This window comes from Acinonyx jubatus, chromosome E3, assembly GCF_027475565.1.
Source record: "Acinonyx jubatus isolate Ajub_Pintada_27869175 chromosome E3, VMU_Ajub_asm_v1.0, whole genome shotgun sequence".
NCBI classification, from domain to species: domain Eukaryota; kingdom Metazoa; phylum Chordata; class Mammalia; order Carnivora; family Felidae; genus Acinonyx; species Acinonyx jubatus.
In genome coordinates, this window is record NC_069398.1 from 25756369 (window position 1) to 25777018 (window position 20650).

General features: G+C 56.6%; 1 protein-coding gene across 5 annotated transcripts in view; it reads right to left on the bottom strand.

Annotated features, from left to right (window-relative positions):
- The window catches only part of GTF2IRD1 (GTF2I repeat domain containing 1), a 117070-nt gene that overhangs the window by 88097 nt on the left and 8323 nt on the right, over positions 1–20650 (bottom strand). The window contains exon 1 of one of the 5 annotated variants that reach the window (XM_053213672.1): positions 2811–3007. The exons of the other annotated variants lie outside the window; for them this stretch is intronic. The gene's annotated coding sequence lies outside the window, so the exon portion shown is untranslated. Of the gene's footprint in view, positions 1–2810; positions 3008–20650 lie in introns of those variants that run through there. 5 annotated transcript variants of the gene reach the window in all.

Below are 20650 nucleotides of genomic sequence, written 5' to 3' on the forward strand. Positions count from 1 at the left end.
TTGCTCCTACTTGGGGCGGGACTCCTCTAATTCTGATGCATGGGGCTCAGGGTGGAACCCCAGGCATGGTGACAGGCCAGCAAGGTGGCCGAAAAGACCCGTGGGGCTGGCCAGGCTCCCAGCTGGAGGCAAGCGGAGAGAGACTGGGGCAGGGCTTGTGCACTGGATGGCAGGGGCTCAGGTACCAGTCTTCCGCACCGCGGGCCCAGGGGTTCAGAGCAACACACAGGGGACGCCCGAACGGACCTGGGCCCCAAACAGCAAGTGTCAAAGATATGGGGCCGGGTCGCCACTCTCTGCCAGGGGCTCAGCAGAGGGGAGTAAACAGAGCAACGTGGCTGCCTCCTGAGTACCCAGGAGGGTTAGACCCCGATGTCTGGTTAATCCTCTCAACCGCCCTCACTTTCCAGAACAGGACGTCGAGCCTCAAGCACCCTGACCGTCAGCCCCGGGGCCAGGATGTGGCAAAGGCGGGGCCTCGGCTCAGATCACCCCGACCGAATCGGGGACCCTGTGACAGCAGCCTTCGGCCACTTCCCTCTGGGATGCCGAAAGGTCGGTGGGCCCAGCCTGGCCGGCAGGGAGAGGAGGGCCCGTGGGGCCCAGGAAGGCGCAGGCAAGGAGACCCCAGCTGGGCCTGCGGGAAGTGGGCCTAACCCCCCGAGCCCTGGGAATCCACAGCCTCCTCTCTCTTTCCTCCTCGAGTCTGCCGGGGCCGGAACAGCGCACGCTTAAGAAATCAGGAGTGTGAGTGGGTGTGCGGGTGTGACGGTACGTGTCTGAGACAGAGTGCAGCGTGGAACGGATACGGGAGGGCGAGGAAGGAGACGGCGCGGGCACAATCCCGGCGGAGCAAGAGCAGCCCCTGGCCGTGGTGACAGCACGTGGCCCGGCCCACCAGCCGGGGAGGGTCGCCTGTCCCCCGGGGGCCTGAGAGCGAACCGAGGAACAAACGCCGTCAGCCCTCCTACCGTCAGCATGTCTAGGGAGTGGCGAGTGAGGGGACCCCCACGGGCTGGGTCTGCCCCAGGCCCCTCTGTATCAGGGACGTGGGCGTCCCTCCCCTTCACACACTTGCTGATCCCCAAGGGTGCTCACCGGCCACCCAGCTGGGCTGCAGGGGACAGAACAGAGGGCACACCCCTACCTGGCCATCAGCTGGGCCTCAGTCCCCGGGCAGAGCACCGTTTGGAGGGGGAGGGCCAGCCCACAACAGCCCGGCAGAAGCTGAGGCCTGGCTACCTCTAAGGAGGCCCCAGAGGTGGCGGGGGTGGGGAGGGGGGATGTTTCCCTGGCCTCCCTTCACCCCAACCTGTTTATTCAATCCTCCTGGGAGCCTGCCCCGGGTTAGGCAGACTTGGAAATGACTCAGCCCCACCTGCCCTCCTAGTGCTCACAGGGCCAGCCTGTCTACAATTACTGGACCATAAAATGAGGACAGGAGGGGAAGTTCGCCCGGGCTACAGAGCTTGACATGGGGGACGGGGGTTACCCACATTTTCTGTTTATTTCACTTCGGGGGAGTAGGGGGTCTCCACACACGGTTTCCTTGAGTTGATGAATATTGAGATGGGTTTTGAAGGGTGAATAGGAGTTCTCTGGGAGCACAAGTGGAAAGACGATATTACTGTTTCTGTGGAGAGAGGCACAAGGAATCTTGCAGATACACAGCCTTTGCTGCAGAAGTAAAGGGAAGAGTTTGGTCGTACTCACTGTCCACTCGCGAGTGTCACCCTCAGATTAGAGTGGACACCCAGTGGCCTTTGCTGGAATGGGGCGAGGGGGAGAGAGAGAGAGAGAGGGCGTACCGGACAAGCAGATCTCTCACCCAGAGTGTGAGGACGGGTAACTCAAACACTCATACACGCTCACACGCACGCACAGGTGCACACACGAGTGTGCTCGATGCCAAGCCTCCTGGGGCCAATTCCAGCACGGTGCACTCCCTCGGGGTGCAGAGAGACCCTCACAGAGAAGGTGCCAACCAAAGCCCAGCAGGCCGACAGCACCACCCTGCTGAGCACACGGATGAACAGGACACAAGCCTTGCCCTCTGGGACCACGGTCCTGTTGGAGTCACTGCCACACCTCACCCCTACTCCATGCCCCCCCCCCCACCACCAGCCTGCAGGCCCCTGGACACGCCTGTCTTCTGGCTTCTGGGAACCAGCACCTCTATGCCCTTTGAAAGAGACACCCCTGCCCTTTGCCTGGCCCGCTCTTAGCGGCTGTCAGGCACATCAGTGCCTCGGGTCCTGACCCTCCCGGCTGGCCTGCTGCCCCCTGGCTGGCCACCCACAGCTCCCTCTTCCTCCCTGCAGCTCTCCCTCTGCCAGGACGCAGAGGTATCTGGGCCCCCATGAGACCGCCGGCTCCTGCGTGCCTCCCTCCCTGGGCCTGCCAAGAACCAGCCTAGTACACAGAACTGGGCCAGGAGAGGTGTCTGGGGTGGAGGGGCTGTTTATGCAGGTCTGGAAGAATCAGGGGACAAGCAGAAGTGGGGGGGCGGGGAAGATGGGGAGTACTCTGGCCAGGAGGCAGCACTGGCAAAGGAACTGTGGCATCGGCCGGCGGGATGTGGCATGGGGTCCTTGGTGAGGCTGGGAGGGGAGCCAGAGCAGATCCTTGGGCCCTTTCAAGACCATGGTCAGATTCTGAGACTGTCGAGTGGGAGACACCCTGTGCTCTGTCCCCTACTCAGCCCCAAACCCTGGGCTTGTCCTTCAGAGGGGGCCCTGCTCAGCCCTCCTCCGAGGGACAGCCTGAGAGGACACCCCCCCACCCAGAGCATGAATGTGCCCCCAGAATACCTTGGAGGTGCTCAGTCCCCTGGAGTCCACTGGGCAAACAAATCCCCGTCCTGGGCCCTTGGGGGTCCTCTTCTCTGGCGTGTCCTCCCTTGGTGGCTTTAAACATGACAGCAAATTCTTTGACACATCTCCCAACAAATAGAGACATCCAGTTCCTCTCCTCTTGAATGTGGGCGTTAATATTCACTTCTGGGGGTGCCTGGGTGGCTCATTCGGTTAAGCGTCCAACTTCGGCTCAGGTCATGATCTCACAGTTCATGAGTTCGGGCCCCAGCATCGGGCTCTGTGCTGATAGCTCAGAGCCTGGAGCCTGCTCCATATTCTGTGTCTCCCCCTCTCACTGCCCCTCCCCTGTTCACGCTCGGTCTCAATCTCTCAAAAACAAATAAACGTTAAAAAATCTTATAAAAAAAAAAAATAACGTGCTTCTGACCAACAGAGTACCCCCGCAGTGCTGCCACATGACCTTCCACGGCCAGGTTCCAAAGGGCACTAGGCTTCTCATTCTCTCCCTGAGATACTCAGCACGGGAGCTCCGAGCCGACATGCGTGAAGTCCAGCTGTCCTGACGCCACCGTGGTAGACAGGTGGGTCCAGCGATGCCTGAGGAGACCCAGGTCTCTCCCAGGGCAGCCGCCAGCGAGTAAGGAAGTCTCTGAGACAACCCCAACCTCAGCCAGCTTCTGCCAACGCAGGAGACCCTGAGCAAGAACCATCAAACCAAGTGCAGCCAAGCCCCAAACCGAGAGAGATTAAAATCCGAAATGACGGCTGTCTGACATTGCTAAGTTTGGGGCTACTTGTTACGCAGCGGTAGGTAACTGATACACCCCACGGGTGCACCATGCCGATGCAGGCACACCTCTGATGGGCAGCTGTTTGCGAGGGCAGCTAGAGCTTGGATATGTGTTTGGGGTGCCGCGTGCATGTGCACCCCCCACCCATCCCCCGCCCAGTGCAGACACAGCCGAGTTGGGAATAGGAAGGGAACCTCCATTTGCCCTTCTCTTCCAGCCAGCATGTATTAGCCAAGAATGGCTGCTCTAATTTGCCCTTAGAGACTCACAGCAGGCCCAAAAGGGGCCCCCAGAAGACACTCATGCCCTAATCCCTGCAGCCTGTAAATGTCACCTTATATGGAGAAATCACTTTTGCAGATGCAATTAAATTAATGACCGTGAGATGGGGAGATTATCCTGGATTATCTAGGTGGGCCCTAAACGCCATCGCATGTATCCTCGTAAGGAGACAGGAGAGCTGACACGCAGGGACGAGAAGGCCATGAGAAACGGAGCAGACAGAATCTGATGATGGTGGCTTCAGGGAGTGAGTGACACGGCCACGGGCCACAGATGCCAGCAGCCGGCAGACGTTGGAGGAGGCCAGGCATACAGCCTCTGGAGGGAGCATAGCTCTGCCGACACCTTGATTTTGACCCAGTGGTACTGATTTGGGTTCTGGCCTCCGGAACTGGGAGAGAACAGTTCTCGTCGTTTTAAGGCACCACGTCGACGGCCATTTGTTACGGCAACCTTGGGAAACGAATCCAGGGCATCCTCACCCCTCACGCCCCACTATGAGTCCTAGTCCACACCTTCACACACGAACCCCCCCCCCCCCCCCACACACACACACTCCTCAGCCCAGACCTACAAAGCTCAGGCCCGGACTTGCCGGAAAGTTCTGCAATCCTTTCCTCATTGGAAACTCCAGAACCACCACGGGACAGGGCTGGATTTCTCTGGATGCCGGAAGAATGCCTCTGAGTCAGGTCTCAGTGCCCTAGGAACCAGCTGGCCTCAAGAGCAGGTGGGGAAAAAACGCACTCAGCCACGCAAAAGGCAAAGGCAAGAGCAGATACAACCCAAACACGGCCCCCACACCATCCGCCACCATATGCTTGTGTTTCTTGAAAAAGAAGCTTGAGAGAACAAACAAAAAGGAGATTCTCCTCCGGGGGGGGGGGGGGGGGGAGTAGGGGCATCCCTCCTCCCCAGGAGCCTGCCCCTCCCCCCACTTCATTTCTTATCACAGGGGCTCCCCAGTGGGCACAGAATTGCCCGGGGCCCTGAATTCCTGCCCCTGCCCACTGTCCACCATCACAGCAGCTGGCAGAGAATAAAACAGGTCAAAGCCCTGACTTCCACTTCTACCTGCCTAGGAAGGATCCAGGCAGGGCAGCGGGAAGGGGTCTTACATCAGCCGCGGTGCACTGCAAGGCCGTCCAGACTCGGTCCAGACACCGAGTCCCAACCCCAGCCCTGACCCCTTCTCCCTGAGAACAGAGCCCTCGTTGTGTCCTGGCATCTAAAGGCAGGTGTTTGGGGCAGCGAATCATGGGGATTCTGGAGCGCTTAGATCAATCCCTTACGTGGGACCGGTTTAAAGAGAAGCATGCCACCCAATCCTGGCCACTGAGACTCGAGGGGCTTCTAGGGAAGTTCTCCTTGCTCTCAGGGCACGACTGAAGCCAGAAATGTCCTCCTTCTTCTGCCTGTGACACCCCCAGCCACGACAGCATGTGGGGACCAGGAGAGGAGCCGGCCCAGGAGGCGAAGCCATCACGCGGACAGCAGCACAGACCCGTGAAACAATCTGACTGACCTGTCATGACTCAGAATCTACCAACCTCTGGGCTTCGGGTTAGGTAGTAAATGTCCACGATCCTTAAGTCACTTTTTTTTTTTTTTTTTTTTTTTAAGATTTTATTTTGGGAGGCACCTGGGTGGCTCAGTCGGTTAAGCATCTAACTTTGGCTCAGGTCATCTCAAGGTTCGTGAGTTTGAGCCCCACACTAGGCTCTCTGCTGTCAGCACAGAGCCTGATTTGGATCCTCTGTCCCCCTCTCTCTCTGCCCCTCCCCTGCTCTCTCTCAAAAATAAACATTTTTTTAAAAAGATTTTATTTTTAAGCAATCTCTACGCCCAACATGGGGCTCGAACCCCCAAACCCAAGAGGAAGAGTTGCACACTCCATCAACGAGCCAGCCAAGTGCCCCACTGAAGCCACCTTTAACGAGGTATCTTTCCCTTGTGGCTGGATATACATGTGTATACACAGGGAAAAACTTACTACACTGGACGTCGCACTTTTTAAAAGGTTAAAACCAAAGCGTCCTAGTGAGTCAGCATCTACTGGTTATAAAGCCACCCATTAGCTCTCGTGTCCTGGTCTATTTGATAACAGACTGAGATGCCCTTTCCAATCGATGAGCAGACAGCATGTGTCCTGTTTGGCACCTACAGCAAGAATCCAAGGGTCTGTAGCAGGACCCCCATGTGACCCTCTTCTCCCCTGCCCGTGGAACAGGTGCCAGCTGCCACTTTAGGCCAAAGTGACCGAAGTCACTGCTCAGCATAGAGCCAGAAAACGGAGTGCTGGTTCCTTTGATGTCCCTGAGCCCAGGATGGGCCGCCCACCTCCAGACGTTCTGGTTATAGGACAAAACAAGCCCTTCCCTTCTCCAATCCGTTTATCAGGTTACTTCTAACTGAATGCATTCCTAACGGAAACCGATTCCACGGTATGCGTTTCAAATTATACTCACTTCCGGCTCCGTTGTAAGCCATAACTCTTACTTTACTGCCCTTTTAATCCCATCTGACTACAGTTTATGTTTCCATGGGAGTCTTTTAAGTCGCTTCTGAAATAAGGTAGGATGTAAATAAGTGAAAGTAAATTGATCCAATAAACTTTTAAAAGCCCCAGTGTTGGGCACCATTCGAAGAAAGACCTGCCTTCTCCAGGGCTAGTCTAATGAGCAAGTTATTCATCTCCCTGAACTTTGCTTTCCTCATCTGTAAAATGGGGCAAGTCAGACCTATCTCACTGCACTGTTGGGGGGGGGGGGCAGGTGGAGGGGGAGCTAAGAAATATTAGTTGGAATAGACTCTATTCTTAAGAGACCTGCGTCTTGGGGCGCCTGGGTGGCTCAGTTGGTTAAGTATCCGACTTTGGCTCAGGTCACGATCGCACGGTTGATGAGTTCAAGCCCTGTGTCGGGATCTGTGCTGACACCTCGGAGCCTAGAGCCTGCTTCGGATTCTGTGTCCCCCTCTCTCTTTGCCCCTCCCCTGCTCACACTCTGTCTCTCTCTCTCAAAAATAAACATTTAAAACAATTTTTTAATAAAAAAGAAAAGAGACCTGAGTCTCTACGATTCTCCTGGTAAATGTCACCATCCCTCAGTCCTTGTCCTTGAGGACTTTGTCCAAGCATCAACTAGAGAAGTTCTGCCTGCTACAGCCTCTCCACCTGCTTCCTTCTAGCGGGGGCGTCTGGAGACAGAGAGGATGCCGGCCTGTCCTTGCCTCTGCCGTGATCCCACTCATGAAGGCCCCTCCTGGCCCTCGGACAGTCAGAGGTGATAGAAGGAAGTAGGACTCTGTCCCATCCCTGGTGTGCGTCCCAGGGCAGAAGAAGTCTCGGCCGGATGCTGGAGAAATGGACTCAAGCACTGGGTGAAGACTAGAGGAGGTGACTTATCAGATCCACTCCAAGGTGGAGATCTTACATTAGAGTAATGTCGGTAAGCATACACAGTCTCAAAGGGATATTTATACACCCGTGTTCACGGCAGCAGAATTTATAGTAGCCAGAAGGCGGGAGCAACCCGAGTGTTCACCAGCGGATGAATGGATAAAGAAAATGTGGTCTATACACACAACAGGATGTTATTCAGCATAAAAAGGAAGGAAATTCTGGGGTGCCTGAGTGGCTCAGTCAGTTGAGTGTCTGACTCCTCGGCTCGGGTCATGACCTCATGGTTCGTGGGTTCGAGCCCCACATCGGGCTCTGTGATGACAGCTCAGAGACCGGAGCCTGCTTCGGATTCTGTGTGTGTGTCTCTCTCTGCCCCTCCCCTGCTTGTGCTCTGTCTCTATCTCTCAAAAACAAACATTAAATTTTTTTTTCAAATAATACATAACAATTCTAAAAAGGAAGGAAACTCTGCAATATGTCACAACACAATGACCCTTAAGGACACCATGCTGAATAAAAGAAGCTGGGCACAAAAAGGCAGATGCTGTATGATTTCACTTGTTTGAGGGACCCAGAGCAGTCGTATTCAGAGACAGGAAGCAGATCAGTGGGTGCCAGGGGCTTGGGGGGAGGCGGAGGGGTAGTTAGTGTCTACTGGGGACAGAGTTTCAGGGTGGGAAGATGAGAAAGTTCCAGAGACGGTTGCACAGTAATGTCATTGTACCTAACTCTACTGCACTGAACACCTAAAGATGCTTGTGACAGTCAATTTTACGTGATGGGTGTTTTACCCCAATTAAATAACCACAACAGCCATTTACTGAGCGTAACCGGGCAACACCTACGACAGCAGGTATGGGGATGCGCATGGTCTCCCCGGGCCTTGAGTCCGTCACTGGCTCTGAAGTCCCACACCAGCCCCAGGCTTGCTGACATCATAGCAGAAGTCACAGGGATACGGGCTTTGGTTTGACCCAAGGAAACACTTCCCAACCAGGAGGGCCGTCCCTGAGTGGAAGAACAGGACACCGCGTAGGCATTGGGTTCCCCATCCCTGGAGGTCTGCAAGCGGATGCCGGCTGTTGACCAAGACCTTTTAACGAGTGGGGAGCCTGGGTGGCTCAGCCAATCAAGCTTCCGACTCGGGATTCTGGCTCCGGTCATGATCGCCCAGCTCATGAGTTCGAGCCCTGTGTCTGCCTCTGTGCAGAGAGCACACAGCCTGCTTGGGATTTTCTCTCCCCCTCTTCCGGTACCCCTCCCCAGCTCACTCACTCTCAAAAATAAATAAGCAAACTTAAAAAAGAAAAAAAAAAAAGACCTTTTAAAGAGAGTCTAGAGACTTCCACAAGTCACCTGGGGGAGGGGGAGGGGTCTCGCGGGCAGAGGTCAAGGACAGCTCACGGTAGCTTTGGGTAGGTAGGAAATGAGGCAATATGGAACCAGGACAGCAAAAGCAAGTCTCAACCACTTTGGAAAAGCAGCTCTTAGCGCTTCTAAGTATACGATGTCAGAGCGTGCAGAGCTGGGTGGGGGCCCCTCACCCAACTGCTTCCACGTGCATCCGGGGAAACCCAGAGGGGACAGTCCGCACCCCAGATCTCTGCACCCCCAGTGCACGTTTGGGACGTGATGCCACCGTGCTCTCCCGTGCGCCTAACTGCTCTGTGCCAGTTGCAAACCCTTTCCTATTCACTGGTGCAGGTGCTTCAGGGAAACCAACTTGATTTCTTTGAAAATGGGCAACAATTCCGACGGTAGGCATCCCGGTTGTAGGGCAGTGCCCGCACGTGCTTGATTCCAGTGCGTTCTCCCCGGGGCCTGCTCTGTTGAAAAAGGCATCAGACGTATCAACAAACCACAAGTAGGCACAGCACCACGGGCCGAGTCTCTCAAATACATGAAAGCATCCAGGAGTGGAAGGTCACACCGTAGGGGTCCATTTACGTGCGGCTCAAAAACATCCGAACTCCTGCATTAGGAGTCAGGATGGTGGTCATTTTGCAGGGGAGGGGTGGAGGAGGGTGGCTGGAAGGAGGCATGGAAGGCTTCTGGGAGCTGGGAATGTTCTGTTCTTGATCTGGGCTGTTACCTGGGTAAACTGGTTTCTAAAAACTTATCGAGCTGTTGACTTACAACAAATAGCTTTTCTTCTCAACACAAAGTTTTAAAACGACGTGGGGGAACTGGAATCCCCAGGGAGGCAGCGGACAACAGGAAGGCGGTCTTGACAGACCTCAAAAGGCTGTTGCACCGAGGCCCCACCCTGTGACCAGCCGCTTTCATGTCTATGAATCTACCCCGAGGAAATTACCCGAAACGCAAAGATTGATGTGCAAAGGCATTTCGCCAAAGCATGCCACACAGCCGGAAATACACATAGCGCGCGCACACACACGTAAGGGAAACAGCAGACAATCCCCAGTGCCCCGTGGGGCCTGGAGCCAGCACTGGACGGATGACCGGCCCCGGGCGCACATGGAAAAGCCAGGGATGAAGCAGACTGTCCGCCTCGCTGGGCTGGATCCATAAGTGACTTACCTTCCCTCTACATTTTTTTTTTTTTTTTGTACAGTATCTGAGCTGAGGAGCTGTCATGGTGCGATTTGGAAAGAAAGAACAGAAACCTTCTTCCTTCCAGCCGCCCCGCCCCCAGGACAGGAAAGCAGGCCCAGGCCACGGGCAAAGGGCAGCCACAGGGAAGCAGAGGCCTTGGGCTGCTTTCCTGGAAATCGAGGGAGGCCTCCTGCCTTCTCTGCCGAGGAGAAGCTGGGGGAAGGGGCAGGTCTGTGGCCTGGCCCTGGGAAGCCCGTCTCCTCTGAGCCCAAGGGTTCCAGAAGGTACAGCTTTATGCCTGGGCTCCCCAGGACCAGGTCAGGGCCATGCCTGTGTACCGGGCACTACGACCACGAAGAAAACCCTCAAACTCAGGTTTTGTCCTTTCTCTGCCGCCCCACAGAAGGGAGGGTGCTGCTGGCGGTACAGGGTGGCCGGGTCGCCCCGCGCCTGCCTCGCCAGGAGGGGAGGCTGGGCTCTGGTGGGCAGACTCTCCGGGATCAGGTTTCCGCCCCGTTATTTAAAGCCTGGCTCCCGGCTCCTGGCGGGCGGGCAGGGGCAGCCGCCGCCTGCGTGACTAGGATGAGAAATGGCAATCCTGACTCGGGCCTGCGTGCCTATGGCAACTGGCGTCGTGGCCTTGGAGACTAATCTCCAGGCTGCCAGCCCCGAGGGGCCTCTCCGGGCAGGGCCCCTGCTCCCTGCAGAGGCCCTTGGCCGGGAAGGGGTCCAGCCCCTCTCCCACCAGAGGATGGGGCATCTGACCTTGCAGTGGAGCCCCTGGCCAGGCTCAAAACACACCAATACCCCCGGCCCCAGCCCATGCCACATCCCCCAGTCATGGTCACACCGGTGGGATGTGGCCACCGTGCATATCACCAACACATTTCATTCTGCATGGCATGGGACCCACACAGCAGGTGCTCCCGCCCCTGGGAGCGTCCCAGGCTGGGGGTAGATAGGACACAGACAATAAAATGGGCTATTAAGGAAAAAAAAAAAGGTTAAAACATGGTGATACAGGGGCGCCTGGGTGGTCTGTTAAGCGTCTGGCTCTTGATTTCGGCTCAGGTCATGATCTTGCAGTTTGTGGGTTTGAGCCCCAAGTCGGGCCCTGTGCGCTCTCTCTCCCTCTCTCTCTGCCCCTCCCCTAGTCGTAGGCGCGCGCGCGCGCTCTCTCTCTCTCTCAAAATAAACGTTTAAAATGAAACATTTAAAAACATGAAAAATAAAAACACAGTGATACATTTTGATTTGAGTGGTGGTTACCTAGGTGTATACACAGGTAAAAACCTATCATGCTAGACGCTAAAGATTTACGCATTTTTACTGTAAGTTATACTTCAGTTAAAGATAAAAATAAGTGGGGCACCTGGGTGTCTCGTCGGGTAAGTGTCCAACTTTGGCTGAGGTCATTATCTCGCCGTTCTAAAGTTCGAGCCCCAAGTCAGGCTCTGTGCTGACAGCTCAGAGCCTGGAGCCTGCTTCGGATTCTGTCTCCCTTTTCTCTCTCTCTCCTGCCCCTTCCCCACTCATGCTCTGTCTCTCTCTCTCAAAAATAAGCAAACACTAAAACAGACAAACAAAAAAAGGTAAAAATACGTGACATGTAAGCAGCATGGGCTAGTGGGTGGGGAAGTCGGCGGGGGGGCTCCCTGGAAGAGGTGACATGAGTGGAATGTCAGGCCGCGGGGCAGCGAGAGCTTGCAGGGCAGGGACAGAGCCAGGGGAACCGTGCCAAGCACTGCTCATCTGCAGGGGGGTGACCATCCTGCCCCCCACCCCACCCACCTCCCTGGAAGCAAATGCCGAGCAAATATGGCAAGACCCGTTTGAAGGAGTGCCAAATCACTGGCTGTCTGGGAAACCCAACCACCAGCCCGGCCGCCCACGTGTCTCGTGTCTCAGTTGGGCCGGAGCAGGGTGGCGGGTGGGGAGGGGCAGGCTCTGCCTGGCTGGATCATCCAGGTCAGGGCAGGAAGCAGTGGGCAAAGAGCCAGGCTCAGCCATGGGGACTGGGTCAAGGACCTTGCAAGGTCATCATTCAGAGGCCAGGAACCACTGAAGAGTTTGGAGCAGGGGCAGGATGTGGTTAGGTGCGGGGAACCTGGCAGTATTTGGCAGATACGGATCCAGAGCCGGGAAGCCAGCAGTTACCAAGCTTCTGCAATGGTCCAAGCCAGAGACGGCCAGGCCTGAGGTCGAGGGTAGCAGCAGGATGGAGGACAGCGTGGCTGGGACCAAGGAAAGGGTGGAGATCTGTGACGGTGTGGACGGGGGAATCCGAGGAGGCGGCACTGGGAGTGATGCCCGGGTTTCTGATTCTGATGATGGAGAGGATGATGGTGCCCTCAGCTCAGCGAGGAACAAAACGGCGGGGGGGACCAAGAGGCGGAACCTCCAGCCAAGAGGGCCACCTGTAACCAATCAGGGGCTGGGGGCTAGGTGGGGGGCTCTGGGCTAACGGGGCAAGATCTGAGAGATTCAGGAGCAGCAAAGGCCCCAGGGGCCAACGTGGTGGGAGAAGTCAGAGGAAAACTGAGGACGAGGGAGAGTCGAAGAATCAGAGGAGGGAGAAGGGTGGGAAACTACAGGTCCGGAGGCCTATCGAGGGACCCACAGGAGCACAAGAGCTGGGATGGCACCCTGGGGTGGGTAGGGGAGTGAGTGCAGAGGGCTACAAAGGGCTTCGTGGTCTAGGATGGGAAAACCGGAACAAGGGGGTTGGATGGACACACTCCCAGGTCCTTCCAGATGGATCTCAGCACCTGAGCCAGGAGCCTCTCCTCCCCGGCCCTCTGTTGGTCTAGGAAGATGAAGGGCCCCTGCCCTGTGGCTGCTACGTTCCATTGGTTGGGGTGGTGTGTGCAGGACCGGGGAGGGGAACCACAAGCCAGCCCAGGGAGGTGGGCACGCAGGGGCAGGAATTTTGTTTTGTTCGTGGCTGTGCCCCAGAACCACGCATACTTGCTTGGTGGACAATCCAGAGGGGGAACCACAACATGAAGCTTAGCCAAACCAGACCATCCTTGCCTTCCAGCCTCCCCACACGGGACCCCGGCTGCCCTGTCAGCACCAGGCTGACCCCCCGGCGCGCCAGGAGCAGGGAGAAACGGCGGGGGCGGGCAGGTTCAACCCAAGCAGGGCTTGAGTTCCCCACCCAGCTCCCACCGGCCTGTGATGTCCATGGAGGCGGACGCCAGGCCTCAGTTTCCTCGTGAGTAAACCCGAGCCACCGATTCTGCTGCTCTCAGCATTTTGAGGAGGGCGCAGCTGACGTGAGACGAGTGACTGGCACAGGGCCGGAGATCACAGGCGCTCATCAAAGACACGGGAGCACCGATGCTGACATCACTGCATCCCATCAACTCTGGGTTAGCTCTTGCACGTTTCCAGACAGGCAGCACACTGTCGCTTCTGTTCCCACCTCCAGGAGGGGGCGCTCGGCCGGCCGTCAGGGGACGCCGGCATCCTGTCCCCTGGTTCTGGGTGACCCCGGCAGGTCAGCGCATGCGGGCCGGGGACGTACGCGTGTGTGGGTTCTTAAGCATCTGCAGCGCGCCAAGGCCGGGTGTCAGCAGACGGTGGGAAGAAGCCAGCGCCGCGGCGGTGCCAGCCCCTGGGGCGATCATGTCTCCCGAGAGCCCCCTTGCCAGACGTAAACAGGCCTTCTCAGAAGGATGAGCAACATGGATGAGGCGCATCAGGCCCTTTCTTGTCGGGAAAAGGCTGGGCGGAAAAAAGCTAATCACGGCGGGTGATCTAACGCCGGGGCTCTGGCTCACGGGCTCCCACCCCAGCCAGCCCTCCTGAGCCGCCAGCTCCCCCCCTCCTCCCCGCTATACCACGTGACCCAGTCCGCTGTGGGGGAGGTCCCAGGTAAGGCCGCGCCCAGCTGCAGGCTGGGGATGGGGAGACCTGGCTTCTAACTCCAGACACCACCCCAAAGGGGGCCTTAACTGCTCCTATGGAAATTGGGAACTCAGGCGCAAAGTTCTCCGAGGACCTTCTTGCCCTCCGCCCCACCCGGAAAGACCACCACGCCCCCTCGCCTGGAGTGTGGCCTCCACACCTGCCCCGATCCACACCAGGGCAGTGATCACGGCCACCCTGCCCCCAACCCCGCACCTCTTGTGCCCGCCCTTTTATATCCCAACGCCACTTCCTGCAGGACCCTTTCCTCTTGCACCCCCCATTCCAGGGGCTCCCCCGTCCCAGCCCTGGGCCCACGCACCCCTGTGGGCGTCACACCCATCTGCTGGATGCATGGGGCACAAACCCAGCGCAGGGTAATCCCACTGCACCTATACACCCCAGACCCGGAACTGGGGGTAAATCAGGCCCAATCCCTGTGCCTGGAGCGCCCAGGTGGGGAAACAGAAGCTGAAAGTTATAAATGGTGACCACACACAAAAGAGGAGGTTCAGATGTCCGTTCATCAGGTATCTGTCAGATTACACCTGCCGCCTCTCCAGGCCTGCTTGCTGTCTGCGCATGCACGTCACAGCTAATGCGACGGCACCCTGCCCCAGTCATTCCTCCTACTCAGGCCCACACAGTCTGTCCTGGGGGCATCCTACTTAATGACCTGGCCCCTGGGGGATGACACACTTTATTTTGTGGCTGGAGGGTCACAGGCACAAACACGCAGGTGCAGCAAAGCCCCCCACCCCATTACAGCTTTCACGCTGCATCACGTGTGATCCCCCAGCGCCCCAGGAGAGAGGCAGGACGGGACAGCAACCATCATCCATCCCACGCTGGACAATGGATGCACAACGTGTAGGTGACCTTCCTATGATTACACAAGAACCGTGGGGGAGCCAGGACTCCATGGGCACATCCGTGCTCTGTTCCTGCAAAGCACACACATCTCATGTGAAAACATTCACTGCAGCCCTGCTCACCGCTCCCTCACTTGGGCAAGGAGTGCCTGGCCACCTCCATCCACCAGGGACAACCCAGGCCCACCCGAAGCTCTGGCCAGGTAGTGTGACTCCACAGAGTGACCCCTGCCTGCCTGCCTGCCCTCCTCTCCCAGCCCCGGGGACGGGAGAACCTGGAGGAGCCCAGCCCAGGCCCACGGCATCCCCTCCCTAAGGGCCCAACGACCGGTGACAGAGCCCGAGTCTCGGGAGTGTGCACAGGGCCTGTCCTCGTGAGATCTGGGTCTAGACAAGGCTCTGCCAACCCAGCGGCTGGGTGATGCTGGCCAACTTGCTTCCCCTCTCTGGGCCTCATCTCTGCCTCCAATAAAGACACACATCCACAGCACCCCGCCTCTTCCTCCCTCACAAAGCAGTGGTGGGAGGTGAAAGCAAGACCCAACAGAGTCTTTCTATCCAAACCCTACCTTGGCCTTGGGCCTAGCTAAACCCCATGTCACATTACGGCCATCATTACCATCGGCAGCCACATGACTGCCCAGTGCTGTGCTGGCCGTATCCTTTTAATGTCCTGCAGCAACCCTAGAGCACAATGGTATCCCTCCCGTTGGACAGATGCAGACCTGGATGCTCAGAAAGGCTGAGTAACTTGCCCAAGGTCACACAGCCAGAAGAGTCAGGGGCCAGCTTCAAAGCAAAGTCTACTAGAAGGAGCAAACAGGCACCCAGTCCCTGACAATGTCCCCCAAGCAGCTCCCGGCACGCTCACTGCCCAGCGACTGGCACACAGATATTTGCAGAAGGGCTCTCCTTCTTTGCCTCCCCCAGAGGGTGAGAGGCTTCAGGACAGGGGCCAGGCTTCCTGTCTGGGGTCGCGGTGAGGCCCAAGGAAGGCTTCCTGGAGGCAGTGTGGCTCCTGAAAACCAGAAGGGACCTCGAGGTATGGAGACATCATTTTTGGAGCCAAAAACAGGGCAGAGGGCCCAGGAAAGGGTCCCATGATGCCAAGATCACAGGCCTTCTGGGATGGTGGGGGGAGAGACAGCACAACAGAATGCCAGGGACCACCTGCCTTCCACACAGACCTCAGACTCGGGGTTCCCTGGTCTGCCCCTGGCCCCCACCACCCATCCACAGCAGCAGACACAGAGCCCCCCCCCCCCCCCCGCAAAAAAAAAAACAAAAAACAAAAAAAGGGAGCAAGGAGTCACTGGCTTCCTGGCCCAGAAGGAACCCCTTCTGAAGCCTGGGATGAGAAAGTCACTCCGCTTCCAAAGCCATGTCCCCGCAGGGATGCAAGTCGGAGGGGAGGGGGGCTCCCAGGCCTTACTCCTGGCATCCTCATACCCGCATCCAGGGCACCCGCTAGCCTTCTAAGGCCTGCAGCCTGAGAACACTCCTCGGGGGGTTGACACAGCTCTTAACTGGCTCCCTGAGGCGGGTGGCAGGAACCTGGACGTGAGCCAGCTCCAGCCCGGTGCCTGCCCTCCCCGCCCACACCCACACTCACACCCTCCCAGGGGGCTGCAGACCTCCCAAGTCTCCAGGGTGGACACGGCCCACGTGCCAGTGGCTCCACATCAACGCCAGGATAAACCCAGGGCCTGCATCACTGAGACTGGGTCCACCCGTCTGCACGAAGAGGGTCGCCACCCAAGATATCCCACCGGCTCCCAGTCAGGGTCTCCTGGGGTCTCTCCTTGAGGAGGTGCTTCCAGGCTGTCAGCCCCACACTGCAGACCACACCTGCTGGGATTCACCTGCACACATAATGGGGCTTCAGGGTGACCCGATGTCATGGGTTTCCAGGACAGAAGCCAGTGCCATGCTCTCGTGCCTCTCCCCAGGGGCCACCAGCCACTCCCACGCGTTACCACAATCAACCACGTCGCACCCCCAGCCTGCGAGCACAAGGTGCAGCCACCCTGTGCCGTCGTGGACCCTCTTCTCTCCTCGTTTAGGGTGTCTTAGAGGCCCTGACCACTCCCACTTCCTTACACTGATACCCTCCCCCACCCCCCGCCTCGCCTTCCACCTGAGTCTGCTCCAAAACCTCCCGCCGTTTCGCCAGACCAGCCAGACAAGGGAGGCTCCGGGGCACCTGTGGGGGGGGTGGGTATTGCAAGGAGCCCTGGCCCAAGAGTCTCGAGATGAGGTTTGGGATCTTGAGTCTTACCACTCTGGAATCAGCCAAGTGCCTTCCCAGCCCTGGCCTCAGTTTCCCCATCTGAAAAGGAAAGGAGGTCAACATATTCTGACGTCCCTTCCGGCTCTAACTGTTCATGGACCAAAAGCACACGGCGTACCCCATCCAGGAAGGTCAGGAACAGCAGAGGCAGAAGGGGGTGCCCGAGGAAGGTGACAGGAGGGGGTGCCAGGGCAGCCCTCGGCCCCAGCCCTAGGCATAAGTCACATGAGTCATCCTGAAAGACTCAAACTCAATGGCTACATGCATAAGGAGGACTGCCACCAACTAAAACAAATGGAATGGCTAACCCTACATGGGGTTAATCCGGAAAGGCCAGTCCCCGGCTCAGGATGGTTTCCGGAAACTGAAGGGTAACACACACGGTGAAAGTCACGCTTTTCCACGTACTGTGCTAGGAGTTTTTACAAATGCATACTGCTGTTTCCTCCACCACAATCAAGGCACAGGGCAGTCCTATCAGCACCCCAAGTCAACCCGCCCCCACGCAACTCCGGATCTGCTCCGTCCCTATCGTTGTGCCTCTTCCAACCTGTCACAGAAATGCAACGGGACACGACTTCCCGAGTCTGCCACCTTTCACCCAGGCCGACACTTCTGCGATTCACCCCTGCTGTCCGGATCAAGGGTTTGGTCGTTCTCGGCACTGACCAGTCTTCCTCGGTATGAACCTACCCGGGTTTGCTTATCCACGCACCGGTTGGACACTGAGATGTTTCCAGTGTGGGGCAATTACGAATACAGCCACTTGAGATATTTCTCTTCTTCAGGTTCTTATGTAAACCCAAGTTTTCATTTCCCTTGGGCAAATACTGAGGAACAGAATTACCAGGTCATACAGCAAGCCCGTGTTCAACTGTATAAAAAGATGCCCCAAATCCACAGAGATACCATTAGTGGTTGCTAGGGAGTGGGGGGTGGGGGGGAATGGGGAGAGACTGCTAATAGATGTGGGGTTTCTTTTGGGGGGGTGATAAAAATTCTTCTGGAATTAGATAGTGGTAACAGTTGCACAACCCTGTGACTATACTAAAAACCACTGGGTAGAATACTTTGAAATGGTGAATTTTATGATGCAATTATATGTCATAAAAATGATAAATAAATAACTGCCAAACTGTTTTCCAAAAATGGCCATGTGGCTTTATACTCCCACCAGCCACATGTGTCTGAGCTCTAGCCCCAGCCAGTTGTAAAGGCAAGACGTCGCATGGCTTGTTCTGGGTTGCGGGGCACAGAGGGGCACAGGACCTGAGGCAGGACCTAGTGAGCCCTGGGCTACAGGCCTCCTGGGTTGAGTAGAAAGGAGGTCTCTGGATAGAGAGTCACAAAAGTCTGGCAGGTGACTGACAAAGTGGGGTCCCCTAAGGCCCCAGATGGGCAGTGGTAACTCTGGTCTGTAGAACAGCCACGCACCCATGATCAAAGTCCCCACCCTACCTACTGGGGGGCTCCCACCCCCATTCGTGCTCCTGGAGAAATGAAGATGTCCACACCAGTCTGGGCCACGAGGGGCAAAGCCTGCCCAAAGCATTCCCAACCCCCTTCCTCCCCAACAGGCATGCCTCTTTCTTCCCAGTTCCTTACAGCAAGGGGGCATCAGAGGCCCAAAGTCCCATCTGTGCAAAACTAAAGCTCCTGAGGAGAGCATGTATGAAGGCAAACCTTTGAGAGTAGAAGCATTCTGCCCTAACTCCTTGTCTCCATCTGGACCATGGGTGTGAGGACTGGAGGGTATGCAGCCATTCTGTGACCACGATGCATAAGTGTGAAGACAAAATCCAACAAGCTAAATCAAAATCACACAAAATCATAGCTCAGTTAGTTAAGCGTCCGACTCTGGCTCAGGTCATGATCTTGTTGGTCAAGGGGCTCGCGGCTGTCAGCGTGGAGGCCACATCGGATCCTCTGTCTCCCTTTCTCTCTCTGCCCCTCCTTCCCAATAAACAAAAACATTAGAAAAAAAAATTCACATGAGATAGCCCTTCACCCTCACTAGGATGGCTATGATCCAAAAGACGATACCAAGTGTTGGCAAGGATGTGGAAAAACTGGAACCCTCACACATTGCCGGTGGGAACATAAAATGGTGCAGCCGTCACGCAGTTCCTCAGGATGTGAAACACAGAACTGCTACTATGACCCACAATTCCATTCCCAGGTGTTTAGCCAAGAGAACAGACAGCATAGTGCACACAAAAATCTGTGCACAAGTGCTCACAACAGCCGAAAAGTGGAAATGACCCAAGCATCCATCAACCGATGAATGGATAGGCAAAAGGTGGCCCGTCCACACAGCAGAATATTATTTGGCCGTTAAAAGGAGAGATGCTGTGACACCTGCCCCAACTTGGATAAACCTCGAAAACGCGATGCTGAGCTTAAGAAGCCAGACACAAAGGCCACATGTTATAGGGTTCCACGGACATGAAACGTCCAGAATAGGCACATGCGGGGACAGAAAGCGAACCAGTGGTTGCCAGGCGCGGGGGGCGGAGGCAGCAGAGGGCTGACGATGTAATGGGTTGGGATTTCTTTTTGAGGGGATGAAATGCTCAGAAATTTGACTGCACGGCTCTGTGAATGTATGAAATCATACTTCAGCGTATGCTTCAAAGAAAATATATTTTTTTAATGTTTCTTTATTTTTGAGAGACAGAGCGTGAGCAAGGAAGGGGCAGAGAGAGAGGGAGACACAGAATCGGAAGCAGGCTCCAGACCCTGAGCTGTCAGCACAGAGCCCGACACGGGACTCGAACCCAGGGATCGTGAGATCATGACCTGAGCCGAAGTCGGACGCCCAACCGACTGAGCCACCCAGGCGCCCCTAAAGAAAGTAATTTTTAAAAGAACTTAATCTAACAAGCTAAGGAGGAAAGAACCGAGCCCCTGAAGGCATCACTGAGCCCCCATCCCAGCCTCTGACCGCCTAACCACGGCTTTTTTTCTTGGGAGGAATAAAAGCCCTTGTCGAAGCCATTAAAGTTCAGTCTTTCTATTACCTGGAGTCAAATGCACTCCTAACCGACAGACTCGTCCCCCATGGCCACCTGCCGGGCCTACAGGGGCTCTGTACCCTGAGCAGCCCTGGGGCCAGGCTGGTGGTCGGGATTCGGCTAAATGCCAAGTTATCCAACACAGTCCCCACCGGCGGCCCCCCAGAATGCCACACATACGTGTGTGAGCGCACACACGCACACACGCGCACAAGCGTGTGTGTCTAAATAGCCCAGGGGATTAACTGTTCTGACGCGCCACACTTGTGCTCTCTTCATACACACACCAGCTGCCCTTCACAGAGGGGAAACCCCCCCAAACCAGTCTACACCCGGCCCAGGGAGACACAGGGCCCCACCACCACCCCCCTCCAGATGCCCCTGAGAGTCACAGCCAGGCCAGAAACGGGGAGCACGGGGGGGTGAGCCGGTGAGAATCAGTATCCGAAGGCAGAGAAGGCCCTTGACCTTCCAAGGCCCCACCCCTAGTGGCCCGACACCTCGCTTGCTTCTAACTCACTTAACAAGTTTACACTGGACACTCGCTCTGGGCCAGGCAGGGTGCCGGGGGCGGGGATGTGGAGGGATGAGGCGCCAAGGCCTGGACCCGTCGGAAGGTGACAGGCCAGGTCAAGGGCAGCTGGAACCCTCAGGGGCTGTCGGAACACAGAGGAGGGGCACCTAACGCGGGCTCGGAAGGGGGCACAGGGAAGG